The sequence below is a fragment of the Taudactylus pleione genome, unplaced genomic scaffold (assembly GCF_031769625.1).
Source record: "Taudactylus pleione unplaced genomic scaffold, aTauple2 ptg000807l, whole genome shotgun sequence".
In the NCBI taxonomy this organism is placed as follows: Eukaryota; Metazoa; Chordata; class Amphibia; order Anura; family Myobatrachidae; genus Taudactylus; species Taudactylus pleione.
Genome location: NW_028285209.1, coordinates 151,944 through 170,727, shown reverse-complemented (window position 1 = coordinate 170,727; position 18,784 = coordinate 151,944). Strand labels below are relative to the sequence as shown.

Here is an 18,784-nt window from a genome sequence, read left to right as displayed (position 1 = left end):
TTCTTTACCTATAGAATTCCCCTGTATCTCCATGTGAGCCGCTACTACCTCGAGCATAAGTCCAGGCGGCCGCCTAAGTACCGGTGAACGTATGCTAGTTCTAAGGGAACAACGGGCGGTTGTTATTGGTAGAAGATCTCACTAACCGGGTTCTAGGGGTCTCACATGGAGCTGGCAGTGGGATTCGTAACAGGTGACCTGCAATAGTCACGGGTGGCGATTCTCAGATTGGCGTATCTGGAGAGTCTGTACGCAGGATCGTGACACTGTATACCACAGACTAATAACCACCATTCTATATAATACAGTATAATGCCCCACTCCTATATACCACAGTATAATGTCCGCTCTCCTATATAATACAGTATAATACCCAACTCCTATATACCACAGAATAATACACACTCTCCTATATAATACAGTATAATACACCACTCTATATACCACAGAATAATGTCCACTCTCCTATATAATACAGTATAATACCCTACTCATATATACCACAGAATAATAACCACCATCCTATATTATACAGTATAATGTCCCACTCCTATATAATACAGTATAAAGCCCCACTCCTATATACCACAGAATAATACCCACTCTCCTATATAATACAGTATAATTCCCTACTCATATATACCACAGAATAATAACCACCATCCTATATTATACAGTATAATGTCCCACTCCTATATAATACAGTATAATGCCCCACTCCTATATACCACAGAATACCCACTCTCCTATATAATACAGTATAATACCCCACTCCTATATACCACAGGATAATACCCACTCTCCTATATAATACAGTATATAACCCACTCATATATACCACAAAATAATACCCACTCTCCTATATAATACAGTATAATACTCCACTCCTATATACCACAGAATAATACCCACTCTCCTATATAATACAGTATAATACTCCACTCGTATATATACCACAGAATAATACCCACTCTCCTATATAATACAGTAATACAGTATAATACCCCACTCCTATACACCACAGAATTAATACCCACTCTCCTATATAATACAGTAATAGAGTATAATACCCCACTCCTATATACCACAGAATAATACCGACTCTCGTATATAATACAGTATAATACCCCACACCTATATCCCACAGAATAACACCCACGCTCCTATATAATACAGTATAATACCCCACTCCTATACACCACAGAATTAATACCCACTCTCCTATATAATACAGTAATAGAGTATAATACCCCACTCCTATATACCACAGAATAATACCGACTCTCGTATATAATACAGTATAATACCCCACACCTATATCCCACAGAATAACACCCACTCTCCTATATAATACAGTATAATACCCCACTCCTATATACCACAGAATAATACAAACTCTCCTATATAATACAGTAATAGTGTATAATACCCCACTCCTATATACCACAGAATAATACCCACTCTCCTATATAATACAGTATAATACCCCAATCCAATATACCACAATATAATAACCACTCTCCTATATAATACAGTATAATACTCCACTCCTCTATACCACAGAATAATACCCACACTCCTTTATAATACAGTAATACAGTATAATACCCCACTCCTCTATACCACAGAATAATACCCACGCTCCTATATAATACAGTATAATACTCCACTCCTATATACCACAGAATAATACCCACTCTCCTATATAATACAGTATAATACCCAACTCCTATATACCACAGAATAATACCCACTCTCCTATATAATACAGTTTAATACCCCACTCCTATATACCACAGAATAATACAAACTCTCCAATATAATACAGTAATAGTGTATAATACCCCACTCCTATATACCACAGAATAATACCCACTCTCCTATATAATACAGTATAATACCCCAATCCAATATACCACAATATAATAACCACTCTCCTATATAATACAGTATAATACTCCACTCCTCTATACCACAGAATAATACCCACACTCCTTTATAATACAGTAATACAGTATAATACCCCACTCCTATATACCACAGAATAATACCCACGCTCCTATATAATACAGTATAATACCCCACTCCTATATACCACAGAATAATACCCACTCTCCTATATAATACAGTATAATACCCCACTCCTATATACCACAGAATAATACCCACTCTCCTATATAATACAGTATAATAATAACCCACTCCTATATACCACAGAATAATACCCACTCTCCTATATAATACAGTATAATACCCCACTCCTATATACCACAGGATAATACCCACTCTCCTATATAATACAGTATATAACCCACTCATATATACCACAAAATAATACCCACTCTCCTATATAATACAGTATAATACTCCACTCCTATATACCACAGAATAATACCCACTCTCCTATATAATACAGTATAATACTCCACTCGTATATATACCACAGAATAATACCCACTCTCCTATATAATACAGTAATACAGTATAATACCCCACTCCTATACACCACAGAATTAATACCCACTCTCCTATATAATACAGTAATAGAGTATAATACCCCACTCCTATATACCACAGAATAATACCGACTCTCGTATATAATACAGTATAATACCCCACACCTATATCCCACAGAATAACACCCACTCTCCTATATAATACAGTATAATACTCCACTCCTATATACCACAGAATAATACCCACTCTCGTATATAATACAGTATAATACTCCACTCCTATATACCCCAGAATAATGTCCACTCTCCTATATAATACAGTATAATACCCTACTCATATATACCACAGAATAATAACCACCATCCTATATTATACAGTATAATGTCCCACTCCTATATAATACAGTATAATGCCCCACTCCTATATACCACAGAATAATACCCACTCTCCTATATAATACAGTATAATACCCCACTCCTATATACCACAGAATAATACCCACTCTCCTATATAATACAGTATAATACCCCACTCCTATATACCACAGGATAATACCCACTCTCCTATATAATACAGTATAATAACCCACTCCTATATACCACAGAATAAAACCCACTCTCCTATATAATACAGTATAATAACCCACTCCAAAATACCACAAAATAATACCCACTCTCGTATATAATACAGTATAATACTCCACTCCTATATACCACAGAATAATGTCCACTCTCCTATATAATACAGTATAATACCCTACTCATATATACCACAGAATAATAACCACCATCCTATATTATACAGTATAATGTCCCACTCCTATATAATACAGTATAATGCCCCACTCCTATATACCACAGAATAATACCCACTCTCCTATATAATACAGTATAATACCCCACTCCTATATACCACAGAATAATACCCACTCTCCTATATAATACAGTATAATTCTCCACTCCTATATACCACAGAATAATACCCACTCTCCTGTATAATACAGTATAATACCCCACTCCTATATACCACAGGATAATACCCACTCTCCTATATAATACAGTATAATAATAACCCACTCCTATATACCACAGAATAAAACCCACTGTCCTATATAATACAGTATAATAACCCACTCCAAAATACCACAAAATAATACCCACTCTCCTATATAATACAGTATAATAATCCACTCCTATATACCACAGAATAATACCCACTCTCCTATATAATACACTATAATACTCCACTCGTATATATACCACAGAATAATACCCACTCTCCTATATAATACAGTAATAGAGTATAATATCCCACTCCTATATACCACAGAATAATACCGACTCACCTATATAATATAGTATACTACCCCACACCTATATACCACAGAATAACACCCACTCTCCTATATAATACAGTATAATACTCCACTCCTATATACCACATAATAATACCCACTCTCGTATATAATACAGTATAATACTCCACTCCTATATACCACAGAATAATACCCACTCTCGTATATAATACAGTCTAATACTCCACTCCTATATACCACAGAATAATACCCACTCTCCTATATAATACAGTATAATACTCCACTCGTATATATACCACAGAATAATACCCACTCTCCTATATAATACAGTAATACAGTATAATACCCCACTCCTATATACCACAGAATAATACCGACTCTCCTATATAATACAGTATAATAACCCACTCCTATATACCACAGAATAATACCCACTCTCCTATATAATACAGTATATTACCCCACTCCTATATACCACAGGATAATACCCACTCTCCTATATAATACAGTATATAACCCACTCATATATACCACAGGATAATACCCACTCTCCTATATAATACAGTATAATACTCCACTCGTATATATACCACAGAATAATACCCACTCTCCTATATAATACAGTATAATACTCCACTCCTATACACCACAGAATAATACCCACTCTCCTATATAATACAGTATAATACTCCACTTGTATATATACCACAGAATAATACCCACTCTCCTATATAATACAGTAATACAGTATAATACCCCACTCCTATACACCACAGAATTAATACCCACTCTCCTATATAATACAGTAATAGAGAATAATACCCCACTCCTATATACCACAGAATAATACCGATTCTCGTATATTATACAGTATAATACCCCACACCTATATCCCACAGAATAATACCCACTCTCGTATATAATACAGTATAATACTCCACTCCTATATACCACAGAATAATACCCACTCTCGTATATAATACAGTATAATACTCCACTCCTATATACCACAGAATAATACCCACTCTCGTATATAATACAGTATAATACTCCACTCCTATATACCACAGAATAATGTCCACTCTCCTATATAATACAGTATAATACCCTACTCATATATACCACAGAATAATAACCACCATCCTATATTATACAGTATAATGTCCCACTCCTATATAATACAGTATAATGCCCCACTCCTATATACCACAGAATAATACCCACTCACCTATATAATACAGTATAATACCCCACTCCTATATACCACAGAATAATACCCACTCACCTATATAATACAGTATAATACCCCACTCCTATATACCACAGAATAATACCCACTCTCCTATATAATACAGTATAACTCTCCACTCCTATATACCACAGAATAATACCCACTCTCCTATATAATACAGTATAATACCCCACTCCTATATACCACAGGATAATACCCATTCTCCTATATAATACAGTATAATACCCCACTCCTATATACCACAGAATAAAACCCACTCTCCTATATAATACAGTATAATACTCCACTCCTATATACCACATAATAATACCCACTCTCGTATATAATACAGTATAATACTCCACTCCTATATACCACAGAATAAAACCCACTCTCCTATATAATACAGTATAATAACCCACTCCAATATACCACAAAATAATACCCACTCTCCTATATAATACAGTATAATACTCCACTCCTATATACCACAGAATAATACCCACTCTCCTATATAATACACTATAATACTCCACTCATATATATACCACAGAATAATACCCACTCTCCTATATAATACAGTAATAGAGTATAATATCCCACTCCTATATACCACAGAATAATACCGACTCACCTATATAATAGAGTATAATATCCCACTCCTATATACCACAGAATAATACCGACTCACCTATATAATATAGTATACTACCCCACACCTATATACCAGAGAATAACACCCACTCTCCTATATAATACAGTATAATACTCCACTCCTATATACCACATAATAATACCCACTCTCGTATATAATACAGTATAATACTCCACTCCTATATACCACAGAATAATACCCACTCTCCTATATAATACAGTGTAATACCCAACTCCTATATACCACAGAATAATACCCACTCTCCTATATAATACAGTTTAATACCCCACTCCTATATACCACAGAATAATACAAACTCTGCTATATAATACAGTAATAGTGTATAATACCCCACTCCTATATACCACAGAATAATACCCACTCTCCTATATAATACAGTATAATACCCCAATCCAATATACCACAATATAATAACCACTCTCCTATATAATACAGTATAATACTCCACTCCTCTATACCACAGAATAATACCCACACTCCTTTATAATACAGTAATACAGTATAATACCCCACTCCTCTATACCACAGAATAATACCCACGCTCCTATATAATACAGTATAATACCCCACTCCTATATACCACAGAATAATACCCACTCTCCTATATAATACAGTATAATACCCCACTCCTATATACCACAGAATAAAACCCACTCTCCTATATAATACAGTATAATAACCCACTCCAATATACCACAAAATAATACCCACTCTCCTATATAATACAGTATAATACTCCACTCCTATATACCACAGAATAATACCCACTCTCCTATATAATACACTATAATACTCCACTCGTATATATACCACAGAATAATACCCACTCTCCTATATAATACAGTAATAGAGTATAATATCCCACTCCTATATACCACAGAATAATACCGACTCACCTATATAATATAGTATACTACCCCACACCTATATACCACAGAATAACACCCACTCTCCTATATAATACAGTATAATACTCCACTCCTATATACCACATAATAATACCCACTCTCGTATATAATACAGTATAATACTCCACTCCTATATACCACAGAATAATACCCACTCTCCTATATAATACAGTATAATACCCAACTCCTATATACCACAGAATAATACCCACTCTCCTATATAATACAGTTTAATACCCCACTCCTATATACCACAGAATAATACAAACTCTGCTATATAATACAGTAATAGTGTATAATACCCCACTCCTATATACCACAGAATAATACCCACTCTCCTATATAATACAGTATAATACAACAATCCAATATACCACAATATAATAACCACTCTCCTATATAATACAGTATAATACTCCACTCCTCTATACCACAGAATAATACCCACACTCCTTTATAATACAGTAATACAGTATAATACCCCACTCCTCTATACCACAGAATAATACCCACGCTCCTATATAATACAGTATAATACCCCACTCCTATATACCACAGAATAATACCCACTCTCCTATATAATACAGTATAATACCCCACTCCTATATACCACAGAATTATACCCACTCTCCTATATAATACAGTATAATACCCCACTCCTATATACCACAGAATAATACCCACTCTCCTATATAATACAGTATAATATAACCCACTCCTATATACCACAGAATAATACCCACTCTCCTATATAATACAGTATAATACCCCACTCCTATATACCACAGGATAATACCCACTCTCCTATATAATACAGTATATAACCCACTCATATATACCACAAAATAATACCCACTCTCCGATATAATACAGTATAATACTCCACTCCTATATACCACAGAATAATACCCACTCTCCTATATAATACAGTATAATACTCCACTCGTATATATACCACAGAATAATACCCACTCTCCTATATAATACAGTATAATACTCCACTCCTATACACCACAGAATAATACCCACTCTCCTATATAATACAGTATAATACTCCACTCGTATATATACCACAGAATAATACCCACTCTCCTATATAATACAGTAATACAGTATAATACCCCACTCCTATACACCACAGAATTAATACCCACTCTCCTATATAATACAGTAATAGAGTATAATACCCCACTCCTATATACCACAGAATAATACCGACTCTCGTATATTATACAGTATAATACCCCACACCTATATCCCACAGAATAATACCCACTCTCGTATATAATACAGTATAATACTCCACTCCTATATACCACAGAATAATACCCACTCTCGTATATAATACAGTATAATACTCCACTCCTATATACCACAGAATAATACCCACTCTCGTATATAATACAGTATAATACTCCACTCCTATATACCACAGAATAATGTCCACTCTCCTATATAATACAGTATAATACCCTACTCATATATACCACAGAATAATAAACACCATCCTATATTATACAGTATAATGTCCCACTCCTATATAATACAGTATAATGCCCCACTCCTATATACCACAGAATAATACCCACTCTCCTATATAATACAGTATAATACCCCACTCCTATATACCACAGAATAATACCCACTCTCCTATATAATACAGTATAACTCTCCACTCCTATATACCACAGAATAATACCCACTCTCCTATATAATACAGTATAATACCCCACTCCTATATACCACAGGATAATACCCACTCTCCTATATAATACAGTATAATACCCCACTCCTATATACCACAGAATAAAACCCACTCTCCTATATAATACAGTATAATAACCCACTCCAATATACCACAAAATAATACCCACTCTCCTATATAATACAGTATAATACTCCACTCCTATATACCACAGAATAATACCCACTCTCCTATATAATACACTATAATACTCCACTCGTATATATACCACAGAATAATACCCACTCTCCTATATAATACAGTAATAGAGTATAATATCCCACTCCTATATACCACAGAATAATACCGACTCACCTATATAATATAGTATACTACCCCACACCTATATACCACAGAATAACACCCACTCTCCTATATAATACAGTATAATACTCCACTCCTATATACCACATAATAATACCCACTCTCGTATATAATACAGTATAATACTCCACTCCTATATACCACAGAATAATACCCACTCTCCTATATAATACAGTATAATACCCAACTCCTATATACCACAGAATACTACCCACTCTCCTATATAATACAGTTTAATACCCCACTCCTATATACCACAGAATAATACAAACTCTGCTATATAATACAGTAATAGTGTATAATACCCCACTCCTATATACCACAGAATAATACCCACTCTCCTATATAATACAGTATAATACCCCAATCCAATATACCACAATATAATAACCACTCTCCTATATAATACAGTATAATACTCCACTCCTCTATACCACAGAATAATACCCACACTCCTTTATAATACAGTAATACAGTATAATACCCCACTCTTCTATACCACAGAATAATACCCACTCTCCTATATAATACAGTATAATACCCCACTCCTATATACCACAGAATAATACCCACTCTCCTATATAATACAGTATAATACCCCACTCCTATATACCACAGAATTATACCCACTCTCCTATATAATACAGTATAATACCCCACTCCTATATACCACAGAATAATACCCACTCTCCTATATAATACAGTATAATACCCCACTCCTATATACCACAGAATAATACCCACTCTCCTATATAATACAGTATAATACTCCACTCCTATATACCACAGAATAATACCCACTCTCCTATATAATACAGTATAATACCCCACTCCTATATACCACAGAATAACACCCACTCTCCTATATAATACAGTATAATACTCCACTCCTATATACCACAGAATAATACCCACTCTCGTATATAATACAGTATAATACTCCACTCCTATATACCACAGAATAATACCCACTCTCGTATATAATACAGTATAATACTCCACTCCTATATACCACAGAATAACACCCACTCTCCTATATAATACAGTATAATTAATAACCCACTCCTGTATACCACAGAATAATACCCACTCTCCTATATAAAAAAGTATAATACCCCACTCCTATATACAACAATGTAATAACCACTCTCCAATATAATACAGTATAATACTCCACTCCTATATACCACAGAATAATACCCACTCTCCTATATAATACAGTATAATAACCCACTCATATATATCACAGAATAACCACCATCCTATGTAATACAGTATAATAACCCCACTCCTATATACCACAGAATAATACCCACTCTCCCATATAATACAGTATATTTCACTCCTATATACCACAATGTAATAAGCACTCTCCTATATAATACACCACTCCTATATTACACAGAATAATACCCACTCTCCTATATAATACAGTATAATACGCCACTCCTATATACCACAGAATAATACCCACTCTCCTATATAATACAGTATAATACTCGACTCCTATATACCACAGAATAATACCCACTCTCCTATATAATACAGTATAATAACCCACTCCTATATACCACAGAATACTACCCACTCTCCTATATAATTCAGTATAATACCCCACTCCTATATACCATAGAATAATACACACTCTCCTATATAATACAGAATAATACCCCACTCCTATATAGCACAGAATAATACCCACTCTCCTATATAATATAGTATAATACCCCACTCCTATATACCACAGAATAATACCCACTCTCCTATATAATACAGTATAATACTCCACTCCTATATACCACAGAATAATACCCACTCTCCTATATAATACAGTATAATACCCAACTCCTATATACCACAGAATACTACCCACTCTCCTATATAATACAGTATAATACCCCACTCCTATATACCATAGATTAATACACACTCTCCTATATAATACAGTATAATACCCCACTCCTATATAGCACAGAATAATACCCACTCTCCTATATAATACAGTATAATACCCCACTCCTATATACCACAGAATAATACCCACTCTCCTATATAATACAATATAATACTCCACTCCTATACACCACAGAATAATACCCACTCTCCTATATAAAACAGTATAATACCCCACTCCTATATACCACAATGTAATAACCACTCTCCAATATAATACAGTATAATACTCCACTCCTATATACCACAGAACAATACCCACTCTCCTATATAATACAGTATAATAACCCACTCCTATATACTACAGAATAATACCCACTCTCCTATATAATACAGTATAATTAATAACCCACTCCTATATACCACAGAATACTACCCACTCTCCTATATAATACAGTATAATACCCCACTCCTATATAACACAGGATAATACCCACTCTCCTATATAATACAGTATATAACCCACTCATATATACCACAAAATAATACCCACTCTCCTATATAATACAGTATAATACTCCACTCCTATATACCACAGAATAATACCCACTCTCCTATATAATACAGTATAATACTCCACTCGTATATATACCACAGAATAATACCCACTCTCCTATATAATACAGTATAATACTCCACTCCTATACACCACAGAATAATACCCACTCTCCTATATAATACAGTATAATACTCCACTCGTATATATACCACAGAATAATACCCACTCTCCTATATAATACAGTAATACAGTATAATACCCCACTCCTATACACCACAGAATTAATACCCACTCTCCTATATAATACAGTAATAGAGTATAATACCCCACTCCTATATACCACAGAATAATACCGACTCTCGTATATTATACAGTATAATACCCCACACCTATATCCCACAGAATAATACCCACTCTCGTATATAATACAGTATAATACTCCACTCCTATATACCACAGAATAATACCCACTCTCGTATATAATACAGTATAATACTCCACTCCTATATACCACAGAATAATACCCACTCTCGTATATAATACAGTATAATACTCCACTCCTATATACCACAGAATAATGTCCACTCTCCTATATAATACAGTATAATACCCTACTCATATATACCACAGAATAATAAACACCATCCTATATTATACAGTATAATGTCCCACTCCTATATAATACAGTATAATGCCCCACTCCTATATACCACAGAATAATACCCACTCTCCTATATAATACAGTATAATACCCCACTCCTATATACCACAGAATAATACCCACTCTCCTATATAATACAGTATAACTCTCCACTCCTATATACCACAGAATAATACCCACTCTCCTATATAATACAGTATAATACCCCACTCCTATATACCACAGGATAATACCCACTCTCCTATATAATACAGTATAATACCCCACTCCTATATACCACAGAATAAAACCCACTCTCCTATATAATACAGTATAATAACCCACTCCAATATACCACAAAATAATACCCACTCTCCTATATAATACAGTATAATACTCCACTCCTATATACCACAGAATAATACCCACTCTCCTATATAATACACTATAATACTCCACTCGTATATATACCACAGAATAATACCCACTCTCCTATATAATACAGTAATAGAGTATAATATCCCACTCCTATATACCACAGAATAATACCGACTCACCTATATAATATAGTATACTACCCCACACCTATATACCACAGAATAACACCCACTCTCCTATATAATACAGTATAATACTCCACTCCTATATACCACATAATAATACCCACTCTCGTATATAATACAGTATAATACTCCACTCCTATATACCACAGAATAATACCCACTCTCCTATATAATACAGTATAATACCCAACTCCTATATACCACAGAATACTACCCACTCTCCTATATAATACAGTTTAATACCCCACTCCTATATACCACAGAATAATACAAACTCTGCTATATAATACAGTAATAGTGTATAATACCCCACTCCTATATACCACAGAATAATACCCACTCTCCTATATAATACAGTATAATACCCCAATCCAATATACCACAATATAATAACCACTCTCCTATATAATACAGTATAATACTCCACTCCTCTATACCACAGAATAATACCCACACTCCTTTATAATACAGTAATACAGTATAATACCCCACTCTTCTATACCACAGAATAATACCCACTCTCCTATATAATACAGTATAATACCCCACTCCTATATACCACAGAATAATACCCACTCTCCTATATAATACAGTATAATACCCCACTCCTATATACCACAGAATTATACCCACTCTCCTATATAATACAGTATAATACCCCACTCCTATATACCACAGAATAATACCCACTCTCCTATATAATACAGTATAATACCCCACTCCTATATACCACAGAATAATACCCACTCTCCTATATAATACAGTATAATACTCCACTCCTATATACCACAGAATAATACCCACTCTCCTATATAATACAGTATAATACCCCACTCCTATATACCACAGAATAACACCCACTCTCCTATATAATACAGTATAATACTCCACTCCTATATACCACAGAATAATACCCACTCTCGTATATAATACAGTATAATACTCCACTCCTATATACCACAGAATAATACCCACTCTCGTATATAATACAGTATAATACTCCACTCCTATATACCACAGAATAACACCCACTCTCCTATATAATACAGTATAATTAATAACCCACTCCTGTATACCACAGAATAATACCCACTCTCCTATATAAAAAAGTATAATACCCCACTCCTATATACAACAATGTAATAACCACTCTCCAATATAATACAGTATAATACTCCACTCCTATATACCACAGAATAATACCCACTCTCCTATATAATACAGTATAATAACCCACTCATATATATCACAGAATAACCACCATCCTATGTAATACAGTATAATAACCCCACTCCTATATACCACAGAATAATACCCACTCTCCCATATAATACAGTATATTTCACTCCTATATACCACAATGTAATAAGCACTCTCCTATATAATACACCACTCCTATATTACACAGAATAATACCCACTCTCCTATATAATACAGTATAATACGCCACTCCTATATACCACAGAATAATACCCACTCTCCTATATAATACAGTATAATACTCGACTCCTATATACCACAGAATAATACCCACTCTCCTATATAATACAGTATAATAACCCACTCCTATATACCACAGAATACTACCCACTCTCCTATATAATTCAGTATAATACCCCACTCCTATATACCATAGAATAATACACACTCTCCTATATAATACAGAATAATACCCCACTCCTATATAGCACAGAATAATACCCACTCTCCTATATAATATAGTATAATACCCCACTCCTATATACCACAGAATAATACCCACTCTCCTATATAATACAGTATAATACTCCACTCCTATATACCACAGAATAATACCCACTCTCCTATATAATACAGTATAATACCCAACTCCTATATACCACAGAATACTACCCACTCTCCTATATAATACAGTATAATACCCCACTCCTATATACCATAGATTAATACACACTCTCCTATATAATACAGTATAATACCCCACTCCTATATAGCACAGAATAATACCCACTCTCCTATATAATACAGTATAATACCCCACTCCTATATACCACAGAATAATACCCACTCTCCTATATAATACAATATAATACTCCACTACTATATAGCACAGAATAATACCCACTCTCCTATATAATACAGTATAATACCCACTTTCCTATATAATACAGTATAATACCCCACTCCTATATACCACAGAATAATACCGACTCTCCTATATAATACAGTATACTACCCCACACCTATATACCACAGAATAACACCCACTCTCCTATATAATACAGTATAATACTCCACTCCTATATACCACAGAATAATACCCACTCTCCTATATAAAACAGTATAATACCCCACTCCTATATACCACAATGTAATAACCACTCTCCAATATAATACAGTATAATACTCCACTCCTATATACCACAGAACAATACCCACTCTCCTATATAATACAGTATAATAACCCACTCCTATATACCACAGAATAATACCCACTCTCCTATATAATACAGTATAATTAATAACCCACTCCTATATACCACAGAATACTACCCACTCTCCTATATAAGAAAGTATAATACCCCACTCCTATATACCATAGAATAATACACACTCTCCTATATAATACAGTATAATACCCCACTCCTATATAGCACAGTATAATACCCACTTTCCTATATAATACAGTATAATAACCCACTCCAATATACCACAGAATAATACCCACTCTCCCATATAATACAGTATATTTCTCTCCTATATACCACAATGTAATAAGCACTCTCCTATATAATACACCACTCCTATATTACACAGAATAATACCCAATCTCCTATATAATACAGTATAATACGCCACTGCTATATACCACAGAATAATACCCACTCTCCTATATAATACAGTATAATACTCGACTCCTATATACCACAGAATAATACCCACTCTCCTATATAATACAGTATAATAACCCACTCATATATACCACAGAATAACAACCACTCTCCTATATTTCACAGAATAACACCCACTCTCCTATATAATAGACCACTCCTATATACCACAATGTAATAACCACTGTCCTATATAATACAGTATAATACCCCACTCCTATATAGCACAGAATAATACCCACTCTCCTATATAATACATTATAATACCCCACTCCTATATACCACAATGTAATAACCACTCTCCTATATAATACAGTATAATACCCCATTCCTGTATACCACAATATAATAACCACCCTCCTATATAATACAGTATAATACTCCACTCCTAGATTTCACAATATAATAACCATTATCCTATATAATACAGTATAATACCCCACTGCTATATACCACAATATAATAACCACTCTCGTATATAATACAGTATAATACCCCACTCCTATATACCACAATGTAATAACCACCCTCCTATAGAATACAGTGAAACAAACACATATATAAATAACAGTATAACACATATAATACAGTATAACACCCCCTCCTATATATGATACCTCTTCTATATATAACACATATATTACACAGTATAGCACTCTCTCCTATATATAATACAGTTTAATAAGACCTCTTCTATATATAACAAAGTATAACACCCCCTCCTATATATAATAAGACCTCTTCTATATATAACACAGTATAACACCATCCCCTATATATAATAATAAGACACATATATTAAACAGTATATATATATATATATATATATATATATATATATATATATATAACACTCTCTCCTACATATAATACAGTTTAGTAAGACCTCTTCTGTATATAAAATACAGTATAACACCCCTTCTATGTGATACAATATAATAATAACAGCCTCCTATATACATGAGCACAATATAATAATAGCAGCCTGTGTGTCCCCTGTGCTCTCACCCTGTGCCGGCTCCTGTGCTGATGAGTACACTGACAGCACTGTCCCATCCTTATATACAGCTGGGAATCCTCACTAACGTCACTGCTGTCACTGATTACACATCTCACCTCATGTACTGGGAGCAGAGACCCCATCCCAAAGGGACATCAGGTGTAATGTAATTGTCACTGTCTGTCCCCCCCTATTATATGTCAGTCTCCTCTCTATTATCTGTCTGTCCCCCCCTATTATATGTCTGTCTCCTCTCTATTATCTGTCTGTCTCCTCTCTATTATCTGTCTGTCTCCTCTCTTTTATGTCTGTCTCCTCTCTATTATCTGTCTGTCTCCTCTCTATTATATATCTGTCCCCCTCTATTATCTGTCCTTCTCCTCTCTATTATATGTCTGTCTCCTCTCTATTATATGTCTGTCTCCTCTCTATTATATGTCTGTCCCCCTCTATTATCTGCCTGTCTCCTCTCTATTATATGTCTGTCCCCCTCTATTATCTGTCCTTCTCCTCTCTATTATCTGTCTGTCTCCTCTCTATTATCTGTCTGTCTCCTCTCTATTATCTATCTGTCTCCTATCTATTATCTGTCTGTCTCCTCTCTAGTATCTGTCTGTCCCCCTCTATTATCTGTCTGTCTCCTCTCTATTAGCTGCCTGTCTTTCCCCCTCTATTATCTGTCTGTCTCCTCTCTACTATCTGTCTGTCCCCCTCTATTATCTGTCTGTCTCCTCTCTATTATCTGTCTGTCTCCTCTCTATTATCTGTCTGTCCCCCTCTATTATCTGTCTGTCTCCTCTCTATTATCTGTCTGTCTCCTCTCTATTATCTGTCTGTCCCCCTCTATTATCTGTCTCCTCTCTATTATATGTCATTCCCCCTCTATTATCTGTCTGTCCCCCTCTATTATCTGTCTGTCTCCTCTCTATTATCTGTCTGTCTCCCGTCTTTTTTATGTCTCTCTCCTCTCTATTATCTGTCTGTCTCCTCTCTATTATAGGTCTGTTTCCTCTCTATTATAGGTCTGTTTCCTCTCTATTATCTGTCTGTCTCCTCTCTATTATCTGTCTGTCTCCTCTCTATTATAGGTCTGTTTCCTCTCTATTATAGGTCTGTCTCCTCTCTATTATAGGTCTGTCTGTCTCCATTCTATTGTCTGTCTCCTCTCTATTATATGTCTGTCCCCCTCTATTATCTGTCCTTCTCCTCTCTATTATCTGTCTGTCTCCTCTCTATTATCTGTCTGTTCCCCTCTATTAGCTGTCTGTCCCCCTCTATTATCTGTCTGTCTCCTCTTTATTATCTGTCTGTCTATCCCTCTCTATTATCTGTCTGTCTATCCCTCTCTATTATCTGTCTGTCTCATTTCTGTTATCTGTCTGTCTCCTCTCTATTATATGTCTGTCTCCTCTCTATTATCTGTCTTTCCCCCTCTATTATCTGTCTGTCCCCCTCTATTATCTGTCTGTCTCCTCTCTATTATCTGTCTGTCTCCTCTCTATTATCTGTCTGTCTCCCGTCTTTTTTATGTCTCTCTCCTCTCTATTATCTGTCTGTCTCCTCTCTATTATCTGTCTGTCTTCCCCCCTCTATTAGCTGTCTGTCTCCTCTCTATTATCTGTCTGTCTCCTCTCTATTATCTGTCTGTCCCCCTCTATTATCTGTCTGTCTCCTCTCTATTATCTGTCTGTCTCCTCTCTATTATATGTGTGTCTCTTCTCTATTATCTGTCTGTCTATCCCCCTCTATTTACTGTCTCCTCTCTATTATCTGTCTGTCTGTCCCCCTCTATTATCTGTCTTTCCCCCTCTATTAGCTGTCTGTCCCCCTCTATTATCTGTCTGTCTCCTCTCTATTATCTGTCTGTCCCCTCTCTATTATCTGTCTGTCTGTCCCCTTCTATTATCTGTCTGTCTCCTCTCTATTATCTGTCTGTCTGTCCCCCTCTATTATCTGTCTGTCTCCTCTCTATTATCTGTCTGTCTCCTCTCTATTATCTGTCTGTCTGTCCCCCTCAATTATCTGTCTGTCTCCTCTCTATTATCTGTCTGTCTCCTCTCTATTATCTGTCTGTCTCCTCTCTATTATCTGTCTGTCTGTCCCCCTCTATTATCTGTCTGTCTCCTCTCTATTATCTGTCTGTCTCCTCTCTATTATCTGTCTGTCTCTTCTCTATTATCTGTCTGTCTCCCTCTCTATTATCTGTCTGTCTGTCCCCCCAATTATCTGTCTGTCCCCCTCTATTATCTGTCTGTCTCCCTCTATTATCTGTCTGTCTCCCTCTATTATCTGTCTGTCTCCCTCTCTATTATCTGTCTGTCCCCCTCTATTATCTGTCTGTCTCATCTCTGTTATCTGTCTGTCTCCTCTCTATTATCTGTCTGTCTCCTTTCTTTTAGCTGTCTGTCCCCCTCTGTTATCTGTCTGTCTGTCTGTCTCCTCTCTATTATATGTCTGTCTCCTCTCTATTATCTGTCTGTCCCCCTCTGTTATCTGTCTGTCTGTCTCCTCTCTATTATCTGTCTGTCTCCTCTCTATTATCTGTCTGTCTCCTCTCTATTATCTGTCTGTCTCCTCTCTATTATAGGTCTGTCTCCTCTCTAT

General features: G+C 35.0%; 1 protein-coding gene across 2 annotated transcripts in view; it reads right to left on the bottom strand.

The window, feature by feature from the left end:
- UCN (urocortin) overlaps positions 1–18,784 on the bottom strand; it is a 75,079-nt gene that overhangs the window by 30,408 nt on the left and 25,887 nt on the right. Inside the window, exon 1 of one of the 2 annotated variants that reach the window (XM_088458096.1) lies at positions 16,189–16,207. The exons of the other annotated variant lie outside the window; for it this stretch is intronic. The gene's annotated coding sequence lies outside the window, so the exon portion shown is untranslated. Of the gene's footprint in view, positions 1–16,188; positions 16,208–18,784 lie in introns of those variants that run through there. 2 annotated transcript variants of the gene reach the window in all.